The following is a 19,835-nucleotide window of genomic DNA, read 5'->3' as shown; positions in this document are numbered from 1 at the left end:
AGTGCACTAAATAGTACAAACAATAGAACTATATACATTTTTTCATTTTGCTGCTTTTGAACTTGCAGCTCAGTTTAAACTGTGAGGAATCACAGGGCTTATAGATGTAAAGCACACCAAACAGTACAATCAATAGAACTATATATATATATAATATATATATATACATACTGTATATATATATATATATATATATATATATATAGTGGCAGTCTAGTCCGGATGCCACCCTGGGTTTTTGTAGGACAGGGCACAACAGTTCAGGTGCCCCGTGCTAAGGCAACCTGGGTTTAGAGCTGGACTAAGAGGAATCTCAGGGAGGTGTTGGGACACAGCAGGTTGTCTCTTTAATGTTGTGTCAAAGATTATCTGGCAGTTGGAAATTATATTGTTGTATTGCTGTTGATACACAGAAATACTCTGCAATTTCATACATGAGATCCCATCCATGCAGGTCCGGTCCAGGTATTGTAGCAATTGCTCCCAGCAATCAGGCACACCTGTGCAACACTTTTATAAAGCTCGTTAAGGCAAGGGCTCAGGGCTCCTGATGCCAACAAGTGGCCAGGCAATAGAGGGTGGGCCAGTGGGTTAGAGACAGGGAGCCTGAGATTGTGTACATGCTGTTTGTGAACTGGTGCCCAATTAAGGTACCCATTGAACTTGCTGTGAAAAAGTCTGTTTACTATGCTGTGGAAGTAAACGGTCTGCATTTCTTTCATACAACTGTATCAGCATCTTGTCTGGTGGAGGGTCGCTTGTTACAGTATATATATATATATATATATATATATATACATACAGAGTCCAATAGTATGGAGGTGCACTCATCCAATAAGACGGTCTTCAACAGCTTCAATTTCATAAAAACTTTATTTCGGTAGAGGTCAGGCTTATTGTTGTCGACGTTTCGATCCACTATTGGGGATCTTTATCAAGACAAGCTTCCGTGTGCAAAAGATCATTTCAAAACATCATATACTGATCACTATAACAGACAAATAAATAAACATAATAATGTAAATAACACAGACAAAAACACAAACATAGCCTCCCAGGTCCCAATGGCAATATAATAAATGCATAGGAGGTAAAGGATTCACACCCTATGCTAGATAGATGAAGATATGAAAAAGACAGATATAAAGCTGCCGACACACCAAGATTGGACTGCATTCACCATAGGTGCAAACAAACTACAATGGATGCCACTAGGAGTAATACACAGAGTAATAAAAAATTGAACATCATAGGGTTAACATCATAGAGTTTAACACACTAAAAAGTTCAAAACACCAACACCAGTATGACCATAGGTGTATACGGGACATCCACTTACTGAGATAATACAGTATGTTGTATGCAGACAATATGGTAGCCGTATGGTATCAATTCATGGTGCATATGACAATAGGCTGCAATAAAGAAAAACTCACTTCATGCGTCTGGTTGAAAAAAGACTAAACAACACACGACCCAGGGGTAGGTATACAATGAATTACTCACAGCGTAATCAATCCGCTTTCAGCAAACAAGGGTCAACCAGACACATGGACACCAAACATCACTGTAAATTAAATTCACATAGTAAGATTTTGTATAGTGAAAATAATCCTATATGCACAAACCATGGCCAAAAGCGGTCTCAATACTCGTGCCCAGTACTCACCGTTTTATGTCACATCGGGGTCACAATACTGCTACAGCCACAAAGTGAACCAACATGTGTAATGGCCTTAAATACCTCCTAACAGGAAGTATGCCGTGCACCGGATAAACGTGACCCCCAATGTGGGGAAACAATTATTCCACATATTAAATACGGCACAACATTCAATGTCCCCATAACTGGAAAACCACCCATAGGTGCAACGGAAATCCACACATCCTACACTACAAGGCTTACAGTCACTGCGTGCTTGGGCTCAGGGGGATCGAGTACCGGAAGTGCCATATGTGTCATGCACCAACCAGTGAACACCATGTAAAAGGACATAAAACCTAAAAACCATAATACCATGGGTCAACTGGGGAAACTGTGTCTGTAGGTGGAAAGGATTGATTCTACAGCGGAAAAGTACCGCCGCTGAAGCGCTGCTGGCCGCAAGTGTTATGCGTTCCAGCACCCGGAAGTAGGAGGTGCCATGCGTTCCGGGGGCCGGCAGGTGAATGGTGCGCTATACCCAGCAGGGCAAACAGCCGAAGCCGGACCCTGACCACCGCTGCACTGCGTTCCAGCAGCACGAAATAGAAGGCAGTATACATGCCATAACTGGACAAGTATCCGCTAACGCTACAGTACACCATATAGCTCTCAAATAGATCGTACTACAGAATAGTACAGTTTACAGCTAGGGGGAGGTCAAACTTAAAGAGATAAATAATAAAAAAAAAAAAAATGTAAACTATAGTCATATTGGGTCAGCAACTAATATCTATCAATGTGCTCTATACAAGAGACACATATTGCTATACTTGGGACCCAGGAGTATATGTATACAAGATAATACTTAATAATACAACATACAAACATAATATACTAATATATAGGTATTTCACAAGAGATTATGTCCAACACAAGGCCTATACAGTAAACTAAATGAAACATATCAACAACATGGTAATCAAATATACAAAATATGACATGATTATAATGATAGGTATAAAGTAGAAGGACATATGTCTAGTGTTGTGCCTATTGGATAAATGAAAACATGGTCAGTCCAATAGCGACATGGTTACAGTGTAATTATGCCAAGTACAGTTCTACCCTGATCATCGCTTCAGGGGACTCAAGTTCACTAATGGTCATCGAATAAACACTACTTCATAAAAAGACATTCAAGGCAGAGTGTTCATTTAGCCCTTTAGGAGAGACTGTATTAAGGTGCGAGATCCAGTAACTTTCGCGTTTACGCAACTTTAAGGTTCGATCCCCCCCATTGGGTAATGGTGGGACCCAATCAATTAGTTTACATTTCAAATTTGCAACCTGGTGCCCTCTCTGTAAGTAGTGTCGAGCTACAGGCTTATCTGTGGTACCTGTTTGGATAGCAGTTCTAATGGACAAGCGGTGGTTGGCCATTCTTTCCCTAAAACACCTGGTAGTGAGCACAACATAATACAGCCCACACGGGCACGTAAGAATGTAGATCACAAAATCTAGTTTTCAATGAAGATGGAATTTGATTTTTATATTCCTACCAGTGTGGGGATGAGGGAATGTCTGGCCAGTAAGCAGAGATCTGCACGTCGTACACTTGCTACATGAGAAACAACCTGGTTTGCTACGCATGATCTGAAGAAAATTCAACTTGGTTTCAGGGACCATAGTAGGCCTCATTAGCATTTGTCTCAAATTGGGTCCCCTTTTATACGCCATCATAGGTGGATCCATGCGGGTAAATGGTAACCCTTGATCAGTTTTCAAAATAGACCAGTGTTTGCGTAATGTTTTACTCGTGAAATGTGCATAATTGTCAAACTTGGTTGTGTAAACCATTCGATTTTCTTTCATAGTGGCCTTAGGGGCAGTCTCAGAAAATATATTTCTAGCCTTCTGGAGGCTGTTCCTGATGATTCTAGAGGAATAGCCTCGCTCGCTAAACCTTAACTTCATTTCACTCAATTGTTTCTCCCTGATTGATTCATCGTTGTTAATACGCATTACTCGCAAAAATTGTGAGATCGGCAGATTATCTTTCAAAGCCGGGGGATGGAAGCTGCTGGTTAATAAAGTAGTATTCCTGTCAGTAGGTTTTCTAAACATGGAGGTTACCAATTTACCTTCCTGGATGGTGATGGTTACATCAAGAAAATGAATTGAGCTATAAGAGCTCTCACTTGTAAATGTAACAGGACTATTAAGCGCATTGATGTTATTAACCATTTCAGAAAATGATTCCTGTATGCCTTGCCAAATCAAGAAGACGTCATCAATGAATCGTCTATAGAAAATAATTTTCGCACCATAACTGGACAAAATATGGGTATCTTCGAACCTCGACATACGCTAATATCTATTATAAGGTTCCCCCGGCTTTGAAGGATAATCTGCTGATCTCACAATTTTTGCGAGTAATGCGTATTAACAACGATGAATCAATCAGGGAGAAACAATTGAGTGAAATGAAGTTAAGGTTTAGCGAGCGAGGCTATTCCTCTAGAATCATCAGGAACAGCCTCCAGAAGGCTAGAAATATATTTTCTGAGACTGCCCCTAAGGCCACTATGAAAGAAAATTGAATGGTTTACACAACCAAGTTTGACAATTATGCACATTTCACGAGTAAAACATTACGCAAACACTGGTCTATTTTGAAAACTGATCAAGGGTTACCATTTACCTGCATGGATCCACCTATGATGGCGTATAAAAGGGGACCCAATTTGAGACAAATGCTAATGAGGCCTACTATGGTCCCTGAAACCAAGTTGAATTTTCTTCAGATCATGCGTAGCAAACCAGGTTGTTTCTCATGTGGCAAGTGTACGACGTGCAGATCTCTGCTTACTGGCCAGACATTCCCTCATCCCCACACTGGTAGGAATATAAAAAATCAAATTCCATCTTCATTGTAAACAAGATTTTGTGATCTACATTCTTACGTGCCCATGTGGGCTGTATTATGTTGGGCTCACTACCAGGTGTTTTAGGGAAAGAATGGCCAACCACCGCTTGTCCATTAGAACTGCAATCCAAACAGGTACCACAGATAAGCCTGTAGCTCGACACTACTTACAGAGAGGGCACCAGGTTGCAAATTTGAAATGTAAACTAATTGATTGGGTCCCACCATTACCCAATGGGGGGGATCGAACCTTAAAGTTGCGTAAACGCGAAAGTTACTGGATCTCGCACCTTAATACAGTCTCTCCTAAAGGGCTAAATGAACACTCTGCCTTGAATGTCTTTTTATGAAGTAGTGTTTATTCGATGACCATTAGTGAACTTGAGTCCCCTGAAGCGATGATCAGGGTAGAACTGTACTTGGCATAATTACACTGTAACCATGTCGCTATTGGACTGACCATGTTTTCATTTATCCAATAGGCACAACACTAGACATATGTCCTTCTTCTTTATACCTATCATTATAATCATGTCATATTTTGTATATTTGATTACCATGTTGTTGATATGTTTAAATAAGATTTTAAACCTACCGGTAAATCTATTTCTCCTAGTCCGTAGAGGATGCTGGGGACTCTGTAAGGACCATGAGGTATAGACGGGCTCTGCAGGAGATAGGGCACCTAAAAAGAACTTTGACTATGGGTGTGCACTGGCTCCTCCCTCTATGCCCCTCCTCCAGATCTCAGTTAGAGAACTGTGCCCAGAGGAGATGGACAATACAAGGCAGGATTTAGCAATCCAAGGGCAAGATTCATACCAGCCCACACCAATCATACCATGTAACCTGGAACATACATAACCAGTTAACAGTATGAACAAACGACAGTAACGGTCCAAGACCGATGTCAACTGTAACATAACCCTTATGTAAGCAACAACTATATACAAGTCTTGCAGAGTTTCCGCACTGGGACGGGCGCCCAGCATCCTCTACGGACTAGGAGAAATAGATTTACCGGTAGGTTTAAAATCTTATTTTCTCTTACGTCCTAGAGGATGCTGGGGACTCCGTAAGGACCATGGGGTTTATACCAAAGCATCTAATCGGGCGGGAGAGTGCGTATGACTCTGCAGCACCGACTGAGCAAACGCTAGGTCCTCATCAGCCAGGGTATCAAACTTGTAGAATTTAGCAAAAGTGTTTGACCCCAACCAAGTCGCCGCTCGGCAAAGTTGTAATCCCGAGACGCCTCGGGCAGCCGCCCAAGAAGAGCCCACCTTCCTAGTGGAATGGGCCTTAACCGAATTTGGTACCGGCAATCCAGCCGTAGAGTGAGCCTGCTGAATCGTATTACAGATTCAGCGAGCAATAGTCTGCTTCGAAGCAGGAGCGCCAATCTTATTGGCCGCATACAGGACAAACAGAGCCTCTGTTTTCCTAATTCTAGCCGTCCTGGCTACATAAATTTTTAAGGCCCTGACTACGTCCAGGGATCTGAAATCCTCCAGGTCACTTGTAGCCACAGGCACCACAATAGGTTGATTTATATGGAACGAAGAAACCACTTTAGGCAAAAATTGCGGACGTGTCCTCAATTCAGCTCGATCCACATGAAAAATCAAGTAGGGGCTCTTGTGTGACAAAGCCGCCAATTCTGACACTCGCCTTGCTGATGCTAAGGCCAACAACATGACCACCTTCCAGGTAAGAAATTTCAACTCAACCTTGTTAAGTGGTTCAAACCAGTGTGATTTTAGGAACTGCAACACCACGTTCAGGTCCCATGGTGCCACTGGAGGCACAAAAGGGGGCTGGATGTGCAGCACTCCCTTTACAAACGTCTGGACTTCTGGAAGAGAAGCCAATTCCTTCTGAAAGAAAATCGAGAGGGACGAAATCTGTACCTTAACAGAGCCTAATTTCAGGCCCATATCCACTCCTGTCTGTAGGAAGTGGAGAAAACGACCCAGATGAAAATCTTCCGTAGGTGCACTCTTGGTTACACACCAAGACACATACTTTCGCCAGATACGGTGATAATGCTTAACCGTCACCTCCTTCCTAGCCTTTATTAAAGTAGGGATGACCTCATCCAGAATCCCCTTTTTCGCTAGGATTCGGCATTCAACCGCCATGCCGTCAAACGTAACCGCGGTAAGTCTTCAAATACACAGGGCCCCTGCTGCAACAGGTCTTCCCTCAGAAGAAGAGGCCATGGATCTCCTGTGAGCATCTCTTGTAGATTCGAGTACCAGGCCCTTCGAGGCCAGTCTGGGACAATGAGTATCGTTCGTACTCTTCTTCGTCTTATGATCCTCAACACTTTTGTGATGAGAGGAAGAGGAGGAAACACGTAGACCGATTTGAACACCCACGGTGTTACCAGAGCGTCTACTGCTATTGCCTGAGGGTCCTGAGACCTGGCGCAGTACCTCCGAAGTTTTTTGTTGAGGTGTGACGCCATCATGTCTATTTGAGGAGTTCCCCAAAGACGTGTTACTTCTGCACAGACTTCTTGATGAAGTCCCCACTCTCCTGGATGGAGATCGTGTCTGCTGAGGAATTCTGCTTCCCAGTTGTCCACTCCCGGAATGAAGACAGCTGACAGAGCACTTACATGATTTTCCGCCCAGTGAAGGATCCTTGTGGCTTCCGCCATCGCGACTCTGCTTTTTGTCCCGCCTTGGCGGTTCACATGAGCCACTGCTGTGACATTGTCTGACTGAATCAGAACCGGTAGGTTTCGAAGAAAACTCTCCGCTTGTCGAAGGCCGTTGTAAATGGCCCTGAGTTCCAACACATTGATGTGTAGACAGTACTCCTGGTCTGACCAAAGACCCTGAAAATTTTTTCCCTGTATGACCGCTCCCCATCCTCGGAGGCTCGCGTCCGTGGTAACCAGGATCCAATCCTGAATTCCAAAACTGCGACCCTCCAGGAGGTGAGCACTTTGCAACCACCACAGGAGGGACACTCTGGTCCCTGGGGACAGAGTTATTTTCCGATGTAAGTGCAGATGGGACCCGGACCACTTGTCCAGAAGGTCCCATTGAAAAGTCCTTGCATGGAACTTTCCGAAGGGAATGGCCTCGTAGGCCGCCACCATTTTCCCCAGAACTTGAGTGCATTGGTGAACTGACACCCTTTTCGGTTTTAGCAGGTCTCTGACCATGTTCTGGATGTCCTGGGCTTTCTCTATTGGGAGGAAGACCTTCATTTGTTCCGTATCCAGTATCATACCTAGGAACGGTAGTCGAGTTGTCGGAATCAAATGTGACTTTGGTAGATTTAGAATCCAACCGTGTTGCTGGAGCACTCTCAGCGAGAGCGCCACACTGCTCATCAATTTCTCCCTTGATCTCGCTTTTATCAGGAGATCGTCCAAGTATGGGATAATTGTGACTCCATGCTTGCGCAGGACCACCATCATTTCCGCCATTATCTTGGTGAAAATCCTCGGGGCCGTGGAGAGTCCAAACGGCAACGTCTGAAATTGGTAATGACAATCCTGTACAGCGAATCTCAGGTATTCCTGATGGGGGGCATATATGGGGACATGAAGGTACGCATCCTTTATGTCCAGAGACACCATAAACTCCCCCTCCTCCATGTTGGCTATTATCGCTCTGAGAGATTCCATTTTGAATTTGAATCTTTTTATGTACAGGTTTAGGGATTTCAGATTCAAAATAGGTCTGACCGAACCGTCCGGTTTCGGGACCACAAATAGGGTTGAGTAGTAACCTCTTCCCTGCTGGTGCAGGGGAACCTTGATTATCACTTGCTGTATACACAGCGTTTGAATTGCAGCTAACACTATATCCCTTTCCGATGTGGAAGCTGGTAGGACCGATTTGAAAAATCGTCGCGGGGGAACCTCCTCGAATTCCAATTTTTAACCCTGGGAAACTATTTCCAACACCCAGGGATTCAGGTCCGAACTGACCCAGGCCTGACTGAAAAGTCGAAGACGTGCCCCCACCGGTGCGGACTCCCTCAGGGGAGCCCCAGCGTCATGCTGTGGGTTTTGGAGCAGCCGGGGAGGACTTTTGTTCCTGGGCACCTGCCGAAGCAGGTGCTCTCTTGCCTCTGCCCTTACCTCTAGCGAGGAAAAAGGATCCCCGACCTCTTTTGGACTTGTGCGACCGAAAGGACTGCATCTGATAGGGTGTTACTTTCTTTTGCTGTTGGGGAATATATAGTAAAAAATTTGATTTACCTGCTGTAGCTGTGGAAACCAGGTCCGTCAGCCCATCCCCAAACAATACATCACCCTTATAGGGTAGTACTTCCATATGTTTTTTGGAATCCGCATCACCCGTCCATTGGCGAGTCCATAAGGATCTTCTCGCTGAGACAGCCATGGCATTGGCCCTAGAAGCTAGCAATCCAATGTCCCTTTGAGCATCCCTCATAAATAAGACTGCGTCTTTAATATGGGCTAGAGTTAGGAATATAGTATCCTTATCCATATTATCAAATTGATCTGTCAGCTCATCTGTCCAAGCTGCAATTGCGCTACACACTAATGCCGACGCAATTGTCAGTCTTAGCACAGCACCCGTATGAGAATAAATACACTTTAAGGTAGTTTCTTGCCTGAGATCTGCAGGGTCCTTAAGGGCCGCTGTGTCAGGAGATAGTAGCGCCACTTTCTTGGACAAGCGCGTCAGGGCCTTGTCCACAGTGGGGGGTGATTCCCAAATCTCCCTGTCCTGCTTAGGGAAAGGGTATGCCATATAAATTCTTTTGGCCATCTGCAGTCTCTTATCCGGAGTCTCCCAAGCTTTTCCAAAGAATTCATTTAATTCATGAGATGTGGGATAGTTAATAATCTGTTTCTTTTCCTTAAACATGTGTACCCTTGTGTCGGGGACCAAGGGTTCATCCACAATATGCAACACATCCCTTATTGCCACAATCATACACTGAATGGTTTTAGTCACCCTAGGGTGCAATTTTACTTCGTCATAGTCGACACTGGAATCAGAATCCGTGTCAGTAGTAGTGTCTTGTGTTAAGGGACGCTTTTGAGACCCCGACCTAATGAAGATCTGATGTCTTCTGCCGCCTAAGATGTCTTCTGTCTTCTCATCCGGCTTCTATCTTCGGCATCTGTGAGGAGGACGGCGGCGCGGCTCCGGGACAAACCCCAGTTGAGACCTGTGTTCCGACTCCCTCTGGAGCTAATGGTGTCCAGTAGCCTTAGAAGCAGTGCCCAACTTGACAAGCCAGCTCTGCTTCTCTCTCCTCGGTCCCACGATGCAGGGAGCCTGTTGCCAACAGGACTCCCTGAAAATAAAAAACCTAACAAAATTATTTTTCCACAGAAAACTCTGGAGAGCTCTCTGCAGTGCACCCATTCTCCTCTGGGCACAAGATCTAACTGAGGTCTGGAGGAGGGGCATAGAGGGAGGAGCCAGTGCACACCCATAGTCAAAGTTCTTTTTAGGTGCCCTATCTCCTGCGGAGCCCATCTGTACCCCATGGTCCTTACGGAGTCCCCAGCATCCTCTAGGACGTAAGAGAAATGTAGTTTACTGTATAGGCCTTGTGTTGGACATAATCTCTTGTGAAATACCTATATATTAGTATATTATGTTTGTATGTTGTATTATTAAGTATTATCTTGTATACATATACTCCTGGGTCCCAAGTATAGCAATATGTGTCTCTTGTATAGAGCACATTGATAGATATTAGTTGCTGACCCAATATGACTATAGTTTACATTTTTTTTTTTTATTATTTATCTCTTTAAGTTTGACCTCCCCCTAGCTGTAAACTGTACTATTCTGTAGTACGATCTATTTGAGAGCTATATGGTGTACTGTAGCGTTAGCGGATAATTGTCCAGTTATGGCATGTATACTGCCTTCTATTTCGTGCTGCTGGAACGCAGTGCAGCGGTGGTCAGGGTCCGGCTGTTTGCCCTGCTGTGTATAGCGCACCATTCACCTGCCGGCACCCGGAACGCATGGCACCTCCTACTTCCGGGTGCTGGAACACATAACACCCGCGGCCAGCAGCGCATCAGCGGCGGTACTTTTCCGCTGTAGAATCAATCCTTTCCACCTACAGACACAGTTTCCCCAGTTGACCCATGGTATTATGGTTTTTAGGTTTTATGTCCTTTTACATGGTGTTCACTGGTTGGTGCATGACACATATGGCACTTCCGGTACTCGATCCCCCTGAGCCCAAGCACGCAGTGACTGTAAGCCTTGTAGTGTGGGAAGTGTGGATTTCCGTTGCACCTATGGGTGGTTTTCCAGTTATGGGGACATTGAATGTTGTGCTGTATTTAATATGTGGAATAATTGTTTCCCCACATTGGGGGTCACGTTTATCCGGTGCACGGCATACTTCCTGTTAGGAGGTATTTAGGGCCATTACACATGTTGGTTCACTGTGTGGCTGTAGCAGTATTGTGACCCCGATGTGACATCAAACGGTGAGTACTGGGCACGAGTATTGAGACCGCTTTTGGCCATGGTTTGTGCATATAGGATTATTTTCACTATACAAAATCTTACTATGTGAATTTAATTTACAGTGATGTTTGGTGTCCATGTGTCTGGTTGACCCTTGTTTGCTGAAAGCGGATTGATTACGCTGTGAGTAATTCATTGTATACCTACCCCTGGGTCGTGTGTTGTTTAGTCTTTTTTCAACCAGACGCATGAAGTGAGTTTTTCTTTATTGCAGCCTATTGTCATATGCACCATGAATTGATACCATACGGCCACCATATTGCCTGAATACAACATACTGTATTTTCTCAGTAAGTGGATGTCCCGTATACACCTATGGTCATACTGGTGTTGGTGTTTTGAACTTTTTAGTGTGTTAAACTCTATGATAACGCTATGATGTTCAATTTTTATTACTCTGTGTATTACTCCTAGTGGCATCCATTGTAGTTTGTTTGCACCTATGGTGAATGCAGTCCAATCTTGGTGTGTCGGCAGCTTTATATCTGTCTTTTTCATATCTTCATCTGTCTAGCATAGGGTGTGAATCCTTTACCTCCTATGCATTTATTATATTGCCATTGGGACCTGGGAGACTATGGGGTAAATTTACTAAGATTCGTATTTTCCCGTTTGAGGTCAAAGTTCAATCACGAATGACATCGAAAGTGTAAATATGCAACTTTTTGAATTGATTATGACTAATTTACTAAGCTGCCGTATTCTGCATTTTCGGGTTTTCCGATGTCGATGTCATTCGTTTTTTTTGGCAGTGTTTTTCGTGAGTGACTTGTAAAACACTGCCGACTTTAATACAATGAATCTCGGCCGGATCTGAGAGATCCGTGCTGGGCTTCATTGTGCACTTTGTTTAAAAAATAAATAAAGTTTAAATGTAAAAAAAATTTGCGTGGGGTCCCCCCTCCTATGGCAAACCAGCCTCGGGCTCTTTGAGCCGATCCTGGTTGCAAAAATATGGGAAAAAAATGGACAGGGGTTCCCCCATATTTAAGCAACCAGCATCGGGCTCTGCGCCTGGTCCTGGTTCCAAAAATACGGGGGACAAAAAGAGTAGGGGTCCCCCGTATTTTTGAAACCAGCACCGGGCACCACTAGCTGGACAGATAATGCCACAGCCGGGGGTCACTTTTATGCAGTGCCTTGCGGCCGTGGCATCAAATATCCAACTAGTCACCCCTGGCCAGGGTACCCTGGGGGAGTGGGGACCCCTTCAATCAAGGGGTCCCCCCCCCAGCCACCCAAGGGCCAGGGGTGAAGCCCGAGGCTGTCCCCCCCATCCAATGGGCTGCGGATGGGGGGCTGATAGCCTTTGAGAAAAGTGATTGATATTGTTTTTAGTAGCAGTACTACAAGGCCCAGCAAGCCTCTCCCGCAAGCTGGTACTTGGAGAACCACAAGTACCAGCATGCGGCGGAAAAATGGGCCCGCTGGTACCTGTAGTACTACTACTAAAAAAATACCCCAATAAAGACATTACACACACACCTTGAAAGTATAACTTTAATACATCCATCCACACCTCCATATACACATACTTACCTTATGTTCCCACGCAGGTCGGTCCTCTTCTCCAGTAGAATCCATGGTGTACCTGTAGAAAAAATTATACTCACATAATCCATGGTTGAAGGCTCCTCGGTAAATCCTTTTGAAATCCACGTACTTGAAAAAATAAAAAAACGGATACCCGACCACGAACTGAAAGGGGACCCATGTTTTCACATGGGCCCCCTTTCCCCGAATGCCAGAAACCCACTCTGACTGATGTCTAAGTGGGTTTCTTCAGCCAATCAGGGAGTGCCACGTTGTGGCACCCTCCTGATCGGCTGTGTGCTCCTGTACTGTATGACAGGCGGCACACGGCAGTGTTACAATGTAGCGCCTATGCGCTCCATTGTAACCAATGGTGGGAACTTTCAGGTCAGCGGTTGACCGAAAGTGACCTCACCGCTGACCTGAAAGTTCCCACCATTGGTTACAATGGAGCGCATAGGCGCTACATTGTAACACTGCCGTGTGCCGCCTGTCATACAGTACAGGAGCACACAGCCGATCAGGAGGGTGCCACAACGTGGCGCTCCCTGATTGGCTGAAGAAACCCACTTAGACATCAGTCAGAGTGGCTTTCTGGCATTCGGGGAAAGGGGGCCCATGTGAAAACATGGGTCCCCTTTCAATTCGTGGTCGGGTGTCCGTTTTTTTATTTTTTCAAGTACGTGGATTACAAAAGGATTACAAGCAGAGGAGCCTTCAACACTGGATTATGTGAGTATAATTTTTTCTACAGGTACACCATGGATTCTACTGGAGAAGAGGACTGACCTGCGTGTGAACATAAGGTAAGTATGTTTATATGGAGGTGTGGATGGATGTATTAAAGTTATACTTTCAAGGTGTGTGTGTGATGTCTTTATTGGGGTATTTTTTTAGTAGTAGTACTACAGGTACCAGCGGGCCCGTTTTTCCGCCGCATGCTGGTACTTGTGGTTCTCCAAGTACCAGCTTGCGGGGGAGGCTTGCTGGGACTTGTAGTACTGCTACTAAAAACAATATCAAACACTTTGAACAAAGGCTATCAGCCCCCCATCCGCAGCCCATTGGATGGGGGGACAGCCTCGGGCTTCACCCCTGGCCCTTGGGTGGCTGGGGGGGGACCCCTTGATTGAAGAGGTCCCCACTCCCCCAGGGTACCCCGGCCAGGGGTGACTAGTTGGATATTTGATGCCACGGCCGCAAGGCACTGTATAAAACTGACCCCCGGCTGTGGCATTATCTGTCCAGCTAGTGGAGCCCGGTGCTGGTTTCAAAAATACGGGGGACCCCTACTCTTTTTGTCCCCCGTATTTTTGGAACCAGGACCAGGCGCAGAGCCCGATGCTGGTTGCTTAAATATGGGGGAACCCCTGTCCATTTTTTCCCCATATTTCTGCAACCAGGATCGGCTCAAAGAGCCCGAGGCTGGTTTGCCTTAGGAGGGGGGACCCCACGCAATTTTTTTTCTGAAAATTTATAACATCCCCCCCCCCCCCCTTCCCACTGAAAAACATGCACGGATCTCATGGATCCGTGCATGCCTATACAAACACGGGATAAAAAAGCAGGTCTGTTTTTTTTTTAGCACTTTTTCACGATTTGTATTTTATCACGGCAGTGTTTGGCTATTGTCGGCAGTGTTTGTGTTTTGCACTTTTTAGTAAATGACCGATTTCTACCAAATTGCAGGCGTATTTGACCGATGGTGTATTGATTCGTGATTTTTTCCTAGGACTTCCAAAATATTACGAATGCCCTCATCACTGCCGTGATTTTTGCTTAGTAAATTACCGAGATGACACTTTGAAGAAAAAACGGCATCTCGGTCAAAATCGGGACCTTAGTAAATATACCCCAATGTTTGTGTTTTTGTCTGTGTTATTTACATTATTATGTTTATTTACTTGTTTTTTGTCTGTTATAGTGATCAGTATATGATGTTTTGAAATGATCTTTTGCACACGGAAGCTTGTCTTGATAAAGAGCCCCAATAGTGGATCGAAATGTCGACAACAATAAGCCTGACCTCTACCGAAATAAAGTTTTTGTGAAATTAAAGCTGTTGAAGACCGTCTTATTGGATGAGTGCACCTCCATACGATTGGACTTTGTATATATTGTTATATTGTGAGCCTGCCTGATGAGGCAGATTTTCACTAGGAGCACCCCATCGTTGTTCATTATAGATGCGATTGCAGGATTCTTTGTAATATATATATATATATGTGTGTATGTATGCAAATGAGCAAAACGCACTAAAGTAAAGCACACCAAACAGTACAAACAATAGAACTATTATTTTTTCCTGTTTCTGCGCTTGCTGCTCACTTCAAACTGCATGGAATAACAGGGCTTATAGATGGAAATTAACAAAACACTCGAAGGTAAAGCACACCAAACAGTACAATTAAAGATACAGCGGTGTGCAGCATACCTCCACACAGTCACTTTAGCGAGCATAGCCACTTGTGAGTCTGGAGACTCAGCACAGCCAATACAGCAGAGTACAGCGCAGCATTCAACATTGTGCATGAAAGTTAAATGGTGCAGAGTCCTGGCCGCCACACCTTATATAGAATTCAAATCCCGTTTGGAGTGGTTTGGATTCCTAGTAATCTGAACTGCTCATTTCTAATTATAAGGTCAAGAACGTTTTAAGAAAATATCATAGCTGCAGCTAAAAACCAGCAACTGCTAAAATCCATCCAGGAGCTCAGATGCTGCTTAAAGCCAGCTGCCCAAATGCCTGAGAGAGATGTCATTGTATGCAGTTCTGGACCTCTCAGTCTGGGCTAGTATTGGAAAATAGGAGGAAAAAGGTGTGTGTGTGTGTGTGTGTGTGTGTGTGTGTGTGTGTGTGTGTGTGTGTGTGTGTGTGGGGGTGTTGGTGGAGCAATCCTATGGCAGTGAGAGTCACAGCATAGGATCACCTTGCCTTACTGTTAACAAGCCCCACACTGTTCAAAATAAAGAAAAATGCAATGGTAGGGGCCCACTGAAGAGATGTGGCACAAAGCTAAAGATGTGTGGCCAGCCGATTGTGGGGGTGTGGCAGAAAGTGTTGCAACGCTCACCACGTTATACAGAGAGCATTGCAGTGACCACCAAATAATGCAAGGAGTATTGAAATGCCTGAATATAATGCAGGGAGTGTTGCAGTGACCACCCTATAATACAATGAGTATCACAGTGACTGCCATATAATACAGAGATAATTACAGTGCCTGGCATATAATACAGACCATCACAATGACCACCATAAAATGCAGAGATCATTGCAGTGACCACCTTATAATACACGGAGCATTACAGTGACCAACTGATAATATGGAAAGCATTGCAGTGAGCGCTATGTATTACAGAGAGAATTATAGTGGCCACCATATAATACAAAGACAACCGCAGTGACTACCACATAATACAGAGACCATCAGCGACCCACATATAGCACAGATAATATGAATACACAAACTCACAAATTAATACATTATCCACCCTGACAAACAGTATTAAAACACATACCAACCCTTCCCCCAGAAAATGCTCCTCTGTGACAAGAAAGGGACATATGCCTGTATAGCCTTGAAACAGTGGGGTCCATCAAAGAATTACCGGCCCCTGCACGGCCAGTCCAATCCCTTCTGCAAAATGACAGGTTACTTGAGGACACTGCCATAAAAAATAATGGGGAAGAACTGATTGGCTGAGAGAGTGGGAATGGTTGCTATGGCCATTTAGAGCTTACTCATTCATTTTTATGGCAGTATCCTGAAGTGACCTGTCATTTCATCAGTGCTCTGTACACAGTGTAGAGGGCCAGTCCATTCGGCTCTGTTTGGTCTGCTTTTTGCCAAGAAGTCCTGGATGCCTACATGGAAATAAGAGGACATGATCCCTACATTTTGTGAGTAATAAAGTGGAAAATGGGGGTGTGTGGGCTAGTGTTTTTTTAATAATGTAATAAAACATGCAGTGTCTGTATCCTGTCATTATTTTAATAATTTTTTTAAACATATTACAGATGCCAGTGGCTGGCAGTTGTTGTTCCTCAAGTTATGGTATGCTGGGACAGGCTTGCTGGGTTTTTTGGGTCACCTGTACAGAACAATATTATTAACTATTTATTTACTATTAATTCTACACCCCAGGGCTGGTTGTGACTCGGATGGGGAGGGGCAATTAGAATGGGGATCTGACTTTCTAAACTGGAGGCTCTCACAGGTATCTCAGTCGCTATTGTCTGGCTTTTAGCAACAGCTATGTTGTTTTATTATTACTGTCGACATTAGAACGGTCATAATTTTAACCGTGTCTACATTTTGGTTGTCGACTTTTTGCTTTGTCTGTATTTTAACTGCCAACATTTTGACTGTTGTCTACATTATGACCATTACATTTGGTGTTTAAGTTTTGACTGTGTAAGAGTTTACTATTTAAGTAAGCAAGCAAGACTTTAGTCCAGGTAGCAGGTTTGTTTCGTAAAACAAAGATGTTTATAAAAAAAGAAAATGTTTCTGCTACCTTTAAGGGTGTATTTATACATACACTGGGGGGAAATCAGTTTGCCTCGGTAAATTACCATGGCTAATTGATCCCCAGGGAGGATAATTCAATTACCCCTGATAGCCGGCATTATTGGCGATACTGTTTCACCTGCCGGAGATAAGAAACTAAAATTCTCCAGTAACTGCCATTTTTCATGCCCGCTATCCTGGTATACACATGGATCTGGGATAAGTTCCAGATCCCTGTGTTTTCACTAAAAAACGGGAGCAAAAAAAACCGGGGTTAATTGAATTACCCTTGACAAAAAATAGTTATTGCTGGTTATTGGGTAGTTATTGGGTATTTATCACAATATTTTTGTTGTGAAAATGGGATTGTGGGTAATTGAATTCCACCCATAATTTGAATCCTTCTCTTGCTGTCAAACATAAATATAAATCCCTGCATAAAGTACATTTTTGTTTGTCTCACCGCAAGTTACTTTGCTCGTTATATACACTTTCACTTTTTGCAAACAGAAGAATGCATATTTATAAAGCTATTATAGTTTTCCTGTTTTTACAATCTGTATTAATTCTGGATGGAATGGCATGGAGCGGGTGACTCGGGTTATTTATTTTTCAACCCCTTGGATGCCTACATGGACCGAAGACGACATAATACAAGAGGTAAGTGAGTATGGACTTTTTTTCGTAGCATTGGGGGTTCTACTGGAGAAGTGGATGCAAACAGCACGAGGGACAAGGGGGTATATTTACTAAGGTCCCGATTTTGACCGAGTTTGTTTTTTTTTTTCTAAGTGTCATCTCAGGAATTTACTAAACACAAAAATATCGGCAGTGTTGGGTCCATTCTTACTGTTTTCCCCGGCTAAGTTCACAAATACGAATGAATAGACCATCGGTCAAACACGCCTGTTATTTGATACAACTTGGTAATTTACTAAGAATTCGTATTCTCACTACCTGCCGACAATAGCCAAACACTGCCGGGAAAGCATAGAATTTGTTAAAAAAAAGCAGTTTTAAAACAGAACTGCTTTTTGGTGGCGTGTTCAGATAGGCATGCACAGATCAGTGAGATCCGTGCATGCTTATCTGTGGCAAGGGGTCTGAAAGTGATAAAATTCTAAGAAAAAATTGCGTGGGGTCCCCCTTCCTAAGCATAACCAGCCTCGGGCTCTTTGAGCCGGACCTGGTTGTAAAAATACAGGGGGAGAAATGCGTAGGGTCCCCCCATATTTATACAACCAGCACCTGGCTCTGCGTCCAGTCCTGGTTAAAAAAATATGGGGAACAAAAGATGTAGGGGTCCCCCGTATTTTTAAAACCAGCACCGGGCTTCACTAGCCAGAGAGATAATGCCACAGCCGGGGGACACTTTTATAAAGGTCACTGTGGCCGTGACATTACCCCCCCAACTAGTCACCCCTGGCCAGGGTTCCCTGGAGGAGTGGGGACCCCTTAAATCAAGGGGTCCCCCCCTCCAGGCACCCAAGGACCAGGGGTGAAGCCCGAGGCTGTCCCCCCCATCCCTGGGCGGTGGATGGGGGCTGATAGCCTTTGTGTACAAAAAAGAATAAACCGTGAAGTTAATTGGGGTCACCCACAATTAATTTTACTTTCACGGTGTGTCGTGCTTTTTTTCTGTATTTTGTTGTTGTAGAACTACAGGTACCAGCGGGCCTGTTATTTCTCTTCGTGCTGGTACTGTGGTTCTCCAAGTACCAGTATGCGGGGGAGGCTTGCTGGGACTTGTAGTTCTACCACACACAAAAACAATATTCTAGTTGGGGGGGGGGTTTAATGCCACGGCCGCATGGACCTATATAAAAGTGTCCCACGGCTGTGGCATTTTCTCTCTGGCTAGTGGAGCCCAGTGCTGGTTTTAAAAAATACGGGGGACCCCTACATCTTTTGTCCCCCATATTTTTTAAACCAGGAACCGGACGCAGATCCCTGTGCTGGTTGTGTAAATATGGGGGGACCCTACGCATTATTTCCCCTGTATTTTTACAACCAGGGCCGGCTTAAAGAGCCCGAGGCTGGTTATACATAGGAGGGGGGACCCCATGCAATTTTTTTTTCAACTTTTTAACTCTTTAAACACTTCTCATAATGTACACAATGAAGCCCTGCATGGATTTCACTGATTGTGTTATGTCCGGCAGTGTTTTACTAATCACTCCCGTAAAACACTGCCCGACAACACGAATCATATCAACATCGGAAAATACGAAAATAGAAAACTTGGCAGCTTAGTAAATTATCGAAAATGGATTCAAAAAGTTGCAGTAAAATACGGCCGATAAAAATCGAGATTAAACTCCCATCAAATCGTCCCAAACACGATTTTTAGTAAATATACCCCAAGGTGAGTATGTGTGTGTGTATTAATTTTCTCTATCATGGTGTATGTGTTCTGTGATCATTTTTATATTTTTATTTCCAATGAACTATAGGTACTAACAAGTCCTTCAATACCCGCATGCTGGTACTTGTGGTGTTCAAGTACTGGCAGGTGGGTGAGGGCTTGCTGGGACCTGTAGTCCTCCTGTAAAAGATAATATTATTTACAACTTTAAGCTGACTTAATGCTATCAACTCGACACCCACAGCCCAGGGGAGCCAGAGATAGCCCTGGGGTTCGGCCCAGGCTTTGGGTGCCCTCGAGGGGGGAACCCCTTTATTGGGGGGACCCCTGCTTCCCCAGGAATTCCTGGGCG

At 44.3% G+C, this 19,835-nt stretch overlaps 1 protein-coding gene and 1 long non-coding RNA gene across 6 annotated transcripts in view; both read left to right on the top strand.

Moving 5' to 3' along the window:
- The window catches only part of HTR1E (5-hydroxytryptamine receptor 1E), a 417,773-nt gene that overhangs the window by 230,704 nt on the left and 167,234 nt on the right, over positions 1-19,835 (top strand). For 2 of the 5 annotated variants that reach the window (XM_063916951.1, XM_063916945.1), the window contains exon 1: positions 16,374-16,508. The exons of 1 other annotated variant lie outside the window; for it this stretch is intronic. The gene's annotated coding sequence lies outside the window, so the exon portion shown is untranslated. Of the gene's footprint in view, positions 1-16,373; positions 16,509-16,806; positions 16,826-17,641; positions 17,779-19,835 lie in introns of those variants that run through there. 2 more of the 5 variants (XM_063916950.1, XM_063916947.1) reach the window with 2 other exon arrangements.
- On the top strand, positions 10,965-14,870 carry LOC134911490 (uncharacterized). The gene is made up of 4 exons (XR_010176616.1): positions 10,965-11,031; positions 11,134-11,194; positions 11,286-11,361; positions 14,529-14,870. It is a non-coding gene; the product is annotated as an uncharacterized LOC134911490 (long non-coding RNA).

This window comes from Pseudophryne corroboree, chromosome 4 (genome assembly GCF_028390025.1).
Source record: "Pseudophryne corroboree isolate aPseCor3 chromosome 4, aPseCor3.hap2, whole genome shotgun sequence".
NCBI lineage: Eukaryota > Metazoa > Chordata > Amphibia > Anura > Myobatrachidae > Pseudophryne > Pseudophryne corroboree.
This window is presented reverse-complemented; position numbering and strand designations above follow the sequence as displayed.